Source organism: Papaver somniferum, chromosome 7, assembly GCF_003573695.1.
Source record: "Papaver somniferum cultivar HN1 chromosome 7, ASM357369v1, whole genome shotgun sequence".
Lineage (NCBI taxonomy): Eukaryota > Viridiplantae > Streptophyta > Magnoliopsida > Ranunculales > Papaveraceae > Papaver > Papaver somniferum.
Window position 1 is genome coordinate 162,747,615 of NC_039364.1, and position 7,088 is coordinate 162,754,702.

Sequence of the window (7,088 nt, forward strand, 5' to 3'; positions counted from 1 at the left end):
TTTTATGGTTCTCACATGTGTGCAGGTAGGAATGAAGAGAGAATTCCTGCAACACGTCGAATGGTGGGAAGGACAACTTTCGAAATATTTTAAAAACCCACATCTTTTAACATTTTTGAAAAACCATTTTTCTAACGATCTCTAAGAAAGGAAATCAACCACTATTATCGAGGATGAGATTATTTACTCACCTTCACATCTGATTGCAATGATGATAACACCACTCTCACAGCATCCAATAGAAACGTGTTCCGCTCCTCGTCTTCATCTTCTTGGTCTTCGGCTTCAACTATTGATGATAAACTCTTGAATTCGTAGATCCTTGACAATTTGTAACCTTTTTCCTTAAAATTCTTGTCGCTTGAAACTTCCTTATAGATTTTCCTTCCCCAAGGCTTATTAAATAAAAAATAAAAACAATGATAAATTTTTCTCTCGGCTCATATATATATACTTTTTTTTCTTCAATTTTCAATATTATTATTAGTATAAAAAAAGGGGAGGCCCAAAAAGGCACAAAAAAAAGAAGCAAACGAAGTCAAAAAAACAGATTTTAAAGGAGTTGGATGGCAGCCTAGCAACAATTTGCGTCCCAACACCTTTTTGTATAGCCAATCCTATCCTATGAAAGAGAAAACTGCCAATCTTATAGTTAGCATCATAATTGGTCATACAATTCCTCAATCTATTCAAAAAAACAACAAACTCTTCTCATAGTTCACCTAATGTAGAGAAAGCTAAAAATCCAAAGTTATAGCCGTGAGATAAACATTTTACTAGGTATTTGGTGTTCTTGCGGGTAGTAGCTGCGGAGATGTCCCGACCCGGAACAAAACTCCTAAGCCCATCACCGGTAAAGGGGGAAATACCAGTGACATGGTAACATGTATCACGTCCGTTCTCCCAATATACACAAATATATCAGCCGGTCGTGCATCATTGCCATCTGATAACCACCCTAAGGAAACCTCCTTCCTCGCCGCAACTCCTGACTTGTAGCAAATATCCATCGCTACATCACAAACCAAATCATGTTGAAATTTCGGACCAACCTCATTAGCAAAATGGATGGCATGATCACCAAAAATGTCCATATCGCGATTACAACAAGGGCAAGAGCTACTTTCCAGGAAAAGAGGGATACCCAACCTATATTGAAGTACAACTCTAAACTGCCTCGGCCCCATATTTTGATTGAGTCCTTCAATGGGAATAGTTTTCAAAAAATCCATAGCATAGGGCAACTTGTTACTTTGCCACAAGACTGCGTCCCTGCTAGTCACTGTAAACTTAGTGGGTATTCCTCTTTTGACTACATCGAAATAGCGAACTTTCAAAGCTTTCATATGATGGGGGCAGTATCTCCAACGTTGAAAGAAGAAGAGGAAAGACCACAAATTTGCATATAAGAACTGAGGGCAGTTTGAAAATGCAGACTTGGAGCTGAAATGTCATTAGTACATAAAATAATACCTTGCAATCCTTCGGTTGGTTTGGAGACATGAAGCGAGGTAACAATATTGGCTGGCATCTTCCATAGTGTAAACACCAAGCCCTCCATCTTTAATGGGGAAAGTCGCAAGTCGGTATTGGAGCGGGCCAAACCCAGCGCCATCACCTGTGACTATGTGCCGCAGAAACTGAAAAAGTTGTTGATCAAAATGCTTGTTGTCACCTTGAAGAACTTGAGGATTAGTGGTTCTTAGGGTGAAGTAGAAATCAAGAGTATAAAATATAGTTTGGTTAAGTTTGCCCGTGTTAATGGTGGTCCATATTTGTCAACGGCTGTGAGGTGATGTTTAGGCGTGATCCAGATTATGGCTCACACGTGTGCAGTGATGTTTCGACTCCCGATTTTCCATGGACAAAATTGGGAAGGTGAGGTAAAGATAGAAATAAGAGAAGAAACCTATTCGATTCCAATTCCAATCTTTTTAGAGAACGAAGACACGAAAAATCTTACGTTTCCTTCGTCTCTACATTCACTGTTCCACATAAATCACCTTTCCTCCATCTTTCTCTTTATTCGATTCCAATTCAAAATTTATTGTGGCTGGCAACTTCTGTGAAATCTCCTCCTCCATATCTTGCGCATGATCTTTTCCGCATCTACTTATCTCTTAGATGATTATTCTTTGTAATATATCAGGTGAAACATGGGTTAAAACGTAGCTTTTGAAATGCGATTTGATGTTTCTGATGGACACTCATATAAGGTTTGCATGCACAATCCATATTCTGGCACTCTACTAAGCAAAATAGTTTTAATTTTTCCTTCTTATATTTATTGATTCCTTCCGGTCTTTCAATCAAATTTCACCGTTCAAGCCACTGAATCTCTCTTATTTTACAAATTAAAGTTGGGTTTCGGATTCACAGTTCATGATGACTTAGTTTTTATTTATCATAGTTGCATTCATGGGTTTTGAGTTTTTGGTTTTTTTATGAATTTAGCATGATAACAATACGAATTGTAGCATTTTCAGTTACGTAAAAGCCTATAACTTAGCACAATGATCCAACGATTTCTATGATTGACGTTACTTTAGTTCACCTAATAAGATATTTTCAAGAATCAATTGGATTTACGATCTTGAATGACAAGACATAAATGGAATTATTTTAAACATTTTCGCCAACAAAAACTACACCCACTCCTGGATTCAGAGCGTTTTGTTTGCTGACACACACCCCATGGAACCCCTACATCCAAAAAGATGTTTATGTATGCTTCATACCTTGGCAATTTATGTAGCTTTGCCAGCATGCCGTAAATCCTTATCAGTATTTTCATACCAATTTTCAATTTGTCAACCAAAGTTGTTCCCAGCCTAGAGCCAATCCATTTCGTTGATGTTTGTGCTCTTGTTGTTGCAGAAATTAGGATGGATATATACAACAAAGAGTCATGTGCATATATAATGATGGATATATACAACAAGATAGGCAGTGGTTACTTACTATGGAGGATAAGTGACTAAGCAGTATTAGTAGCTGTATGCGTGACATAAACAAGGTACTGACCATATACTTTGTTATTAGCTTGATTTGCTAAGTATAATGTTTTAGTTTATGTTCAGATCTTATGATGAGTATCCAATTTATACCGTTGCTTTTGAAATGAGGTTGAAATGTCACCACCACCAATGATCATTAAGGACTTCACCCTCCGAACCAGCAGTACCTCTTTGTCTCATACACTAACAATGTGTATGGTTTCTCCCCTGCCATTTTTCAGGGTACATTTGTGGTTAACTGTTTTACATATACACTTGACGTTCGAGGTCGAGTCGGTATCAGCATCTCATGTTTTTACTCCGGTATCAGCATCTCCTCCCAGAGTCGGTTAGCACAACAATAGTCTACGGGATCACGTAGAAGCACTCCCGTTAGTGGGAGTTAGAAATCAGGTTATATGATATATTCATGTAGATTACCCTAACCACAGTTTTCTTCATGTCTTTAGAGGAATCCTTGGAAAAATTTTGAACCATTACATTACATATTTGATTTTTCACATACGCAAACGGCCTGCCATGCATGCAGTTAGTACTACTGTAGGTGTGGACAACTTAGAGAAAATAGTAGACATCACAAAACTCTTCATAATCCACAGGTGCCAAGGGATTAGCCTATCTCTTCCCAAAGTAGCCAGCAAAATAAGCAGGAACCAACATAGGGAGGGGTGGTCTTGGAAATCCTAAGGTCGCATTTTATACATTACACACTATGTTAGTCATGTGTTAGTTCTTCGAAGAAGTTTCTTTTATACTTATATTAATTTTCTATTGTTATTTTTTTACATAATTTATGATCAGCGGCGGAACTTGAGGAATCAATTTATTTGCTAGACGACTGCGGACTGCCCACATGAGGGGTTTTTCTTACGATTCACATATGTAAGAAAAATCTGATTTTTATTTATCAAGCCCGAGTTACGTTGTTGCATAAGAAGTAAGAACTACATATTTAGGACTTTGTTATAAGATTTGTGTTTTGGACTTTGAAGTGTTGTGGGATATCCCAAAAATGTTCAAATATATATCTCAATTCAACAAAAATCTTATTCGGTGTTCTGTTTACTATATCGTTTGGTTCATTTCTTACTTTTAGTTTTTTTGTGTCAATTGTAGTTCGTGTTAGGGCAGCAGGAGATGCTCCAATACTTCAAAAGCATGTATTATTATTATCATTCAAGATACGAATTGCTATCCGAAACTTTTCAAGAATCTGGGATTTTAGTTGTTGACAGTTTTCAAGCAGGTAATTGAAAAATGCAGATAGAGTTTTTATCGAGTTTGTTTTGAGTTAATAGTGCAATTTAAATTTCTTCATCCATCTATTCAAACCAATGCTTTCAGATATTGCTGCAAGAAGACTCTTTTTTTTTTGCTTCCATTGGGTTGATTCTGGTGCTCAGGACACCATTCGTAGGGTGATAAATATGACTATTGATGTGTAACCTCTAATTAATCTTTTATTTTGGTTTGTTTTTTCAGTTAATGTTAATTTTATTAAATTCAGGCCACTGATGGTGTTGCAGTGTGTTGAAGTACATACTGATGGCAGCTGTTGTGGTATTATGGTATTGTAGTGTGTTTAAGTTTAGCGTGTAGGGGGAGAAGACAAATGGTTGAGTGAGAAGATGGATAGCCTCGGGTGGATCTCTAGGATGAATGTCAAGAGAAAGCGACATCCAAACCATGGGAACCGTCTTATCCTATAAAAGTGTCATCGATCTATGGGACGTCGTCTTTTTCTTCGTGTTGCGTGGACAGTTCTAATGAGTTGCTAACTAAGTGCCTTTTAGGACTTCAACGGAAATGGGGTCATATTTTAAAGGGTTTTGTTGGATGCACAAGATAACACCCGATCATTACATTGGGAAAGTGCAAAACCAATTTAAAAAATAAGAGAGATAATGTTTTCTAGTACCGAAGATCGTAAAACTTCACTCCTAATAAATGCATGTTTAATAAATCTATGTTAATTTGCATTTCCAATGCTAGAAAAGAATATCTCTCTTATTTTTTTTAATTGTTTTGCACTTTCCCGATGCCATGATTGTGTGTTATCTTGTGCATGGCTGCACAAGATAAAAATGGCTTCCTAGAACAACATAGCATTTGTTTTCTTTTGATATTGCAATAAATCCAACTGTTTCACGAACAAAATCCAATCACTAAATTAAAGAATTAAATCCATACCCGTGTCGTTACGGCACGGGTTAAGCCCTAGTAAAATACAAAACAAAGTGAAAATAGAACAAATCGTGGCCGTGGGAAAAGTACTTTACCGCTTGATTCTTCACAACTTGTATCGTCTGGAAATCATAAACTTCAATAATTCTCACATTTTGATTTTTTTTGCTCTCGTAAACAAGTCTTCATACTTGGATATAGAATTACCTCATTGTATTGTAAGTCTTCAACATATATGTAAAAATCTGCTCATTGTATGTTGCTTTACTTGAATATATATGGAATTTGCTCTTTCTTGTTCCGTTGTTGCTTGCAAACCTTGTACGTCTTCAACTTTCCTTGTAAATCTTGATGTCGCTCCCTTGTTGATGATAATGGTGTTTCTATGGACCCGTTGTTGTCGAGAGAAAGAGAATGGTGCTAACTGTAAATCGAACTACAAGAAGGAAGCTTTCATCCATAGACGTCACCCTCATGATTGACAAATTAGCACTCAAAGATCAAAAATAGTGCTGAAAATGGTGTGAAGTTGGGTAGCTCACCATTCTATCCGGAATTAACGTATGTTGACACACACTCAAAACAAAGCTTTTTTAGTCAGCTACAAAAAATTTATGGTCGGTGCCTCACATGATATAAATACGGGTAGTCTCCACTGATGATTGATCAACAACTATAATAATGCATTTCCCTATGCACCTCATTTTCCACCGGCATGATTAAATCAATTATTTAACACTCTAACAAGTAAGAAATCCGAACGTAGTTCCCTAACACTTCCAAGTTCAGTTATGTCGGTCAGAATTCTCTATGTAAATATACCTAGAAGTATGCTAGTGACTCTAAAATCTCTACAAGTTGGAGGTTTTATGCAAAAAAAATTTTAAATATGCTTAACCACTCCCCCGCAATTAAACCTTACATTGTCCTCAATGTAATTGAATCGTCCTAGTAAAGTCAAGGTGGAAAATCCTAACATGATATGGAACAAGAAAAATAAATAAACAAGACTGAAAAAGCGGGGGTCTAACAACACCACCCAATATTTCGCTTAGCAATCTGTATGGACTAACTCCGAAATACTTTGCTAGAGAATCAACTAGACAGTCAGACAATCTAGATTAAAGTATCTCAAGGAGTCAATATCTCTCACTTGTTTTGATTTAATCAAGCTAAAACAATAGCGAGTCTTTAATCAAACACAAGGAATAACTTGGATGGTACCAAAGACCAATATCCAATGATCAATAAATATCAATCAACAACCAAAGGTTTGATTTCCAATTGATGATCTTACCGCACAACCTATATTATTTCAATTGTATAAAATATAATGCGGAAAAGAAATAACACATACATCAGAAGTTTTGTTAACGAGGAAACCGCAAATGCAGAAAAACCCCGGGACCTAGTCCAGATTGAATACACACTGTATTAAGCCGCTACAGACACTAGCCTACTCCAAGCTAACTTCGGACTGTACTATAGTTGAACTCCAATCAGTCTCCCACCGATCCAAGGTACAGTTGTACTCCTACGCCTCTGATCCCAGCAGGATACTGCGCACTTGATTCCCTTAGCTGATCTCACCCACAACTAAGAGTTGCTGCAACCCAAAATCGCAGACTTGATAATAAAAAAATCTGTCTCACACAGAAAAGTATATCAAAGGATAAATCTGTCCCCCACAGAAAAACCCTAGGTTTTGTTCCGTCTTAAGATATAAAATAAAGGTGAACAGGAACCAATTGATAATCCGGTCTTATATTCCCGAAGAACGGCCTAGATTAATAAATCACCTCTCAACAATCCTTCTTGACTACACAAGCAGTTTGTCGAGGAATCACAAACAGTGAGACGAAGATGTTTGTGACTTTTTTATCTTTC

The 7,088-nt window shown here is 36.9% G+C and overlaps 1 long non-coding RNA gene across 6 annotated transcripts; it reads left to right on the forward strand.

Moving 5' to 3' along the window:
- Window positions 1–1,917: 1,917 nt before the first annotated feature.
- LOC113298942 lies at window positions 1,918–5,174 on the forward strand. Of its 6 annotated transcripts, none has more exons than XR_003334496.1 (7): window positions 1,918–2,216; window positions 2,878–3,016; window positions 3,239–3,410; window positions 3,617–3,705; window positions 3,819–3,954; window positions 4,134–4,263; window positions 4,500–5,174. It is a non-coding gene; the product is annotated as an uncharacterized LOC113298942 (long non-coding RNA). The 6 variants fall into 6 exon arrangements; XR_003334493.1 differs by having other exon boundaries at window positions 3,819–3,899; XR_003334494.1 differs by lacking the exon at window positions 3,617–3,705 and having other exon boundaries at window positions 3,819–3,899.
- The last annotated feature ends 1,914 nt before the right edge of the window (window positions 5,175–7,088 follow it).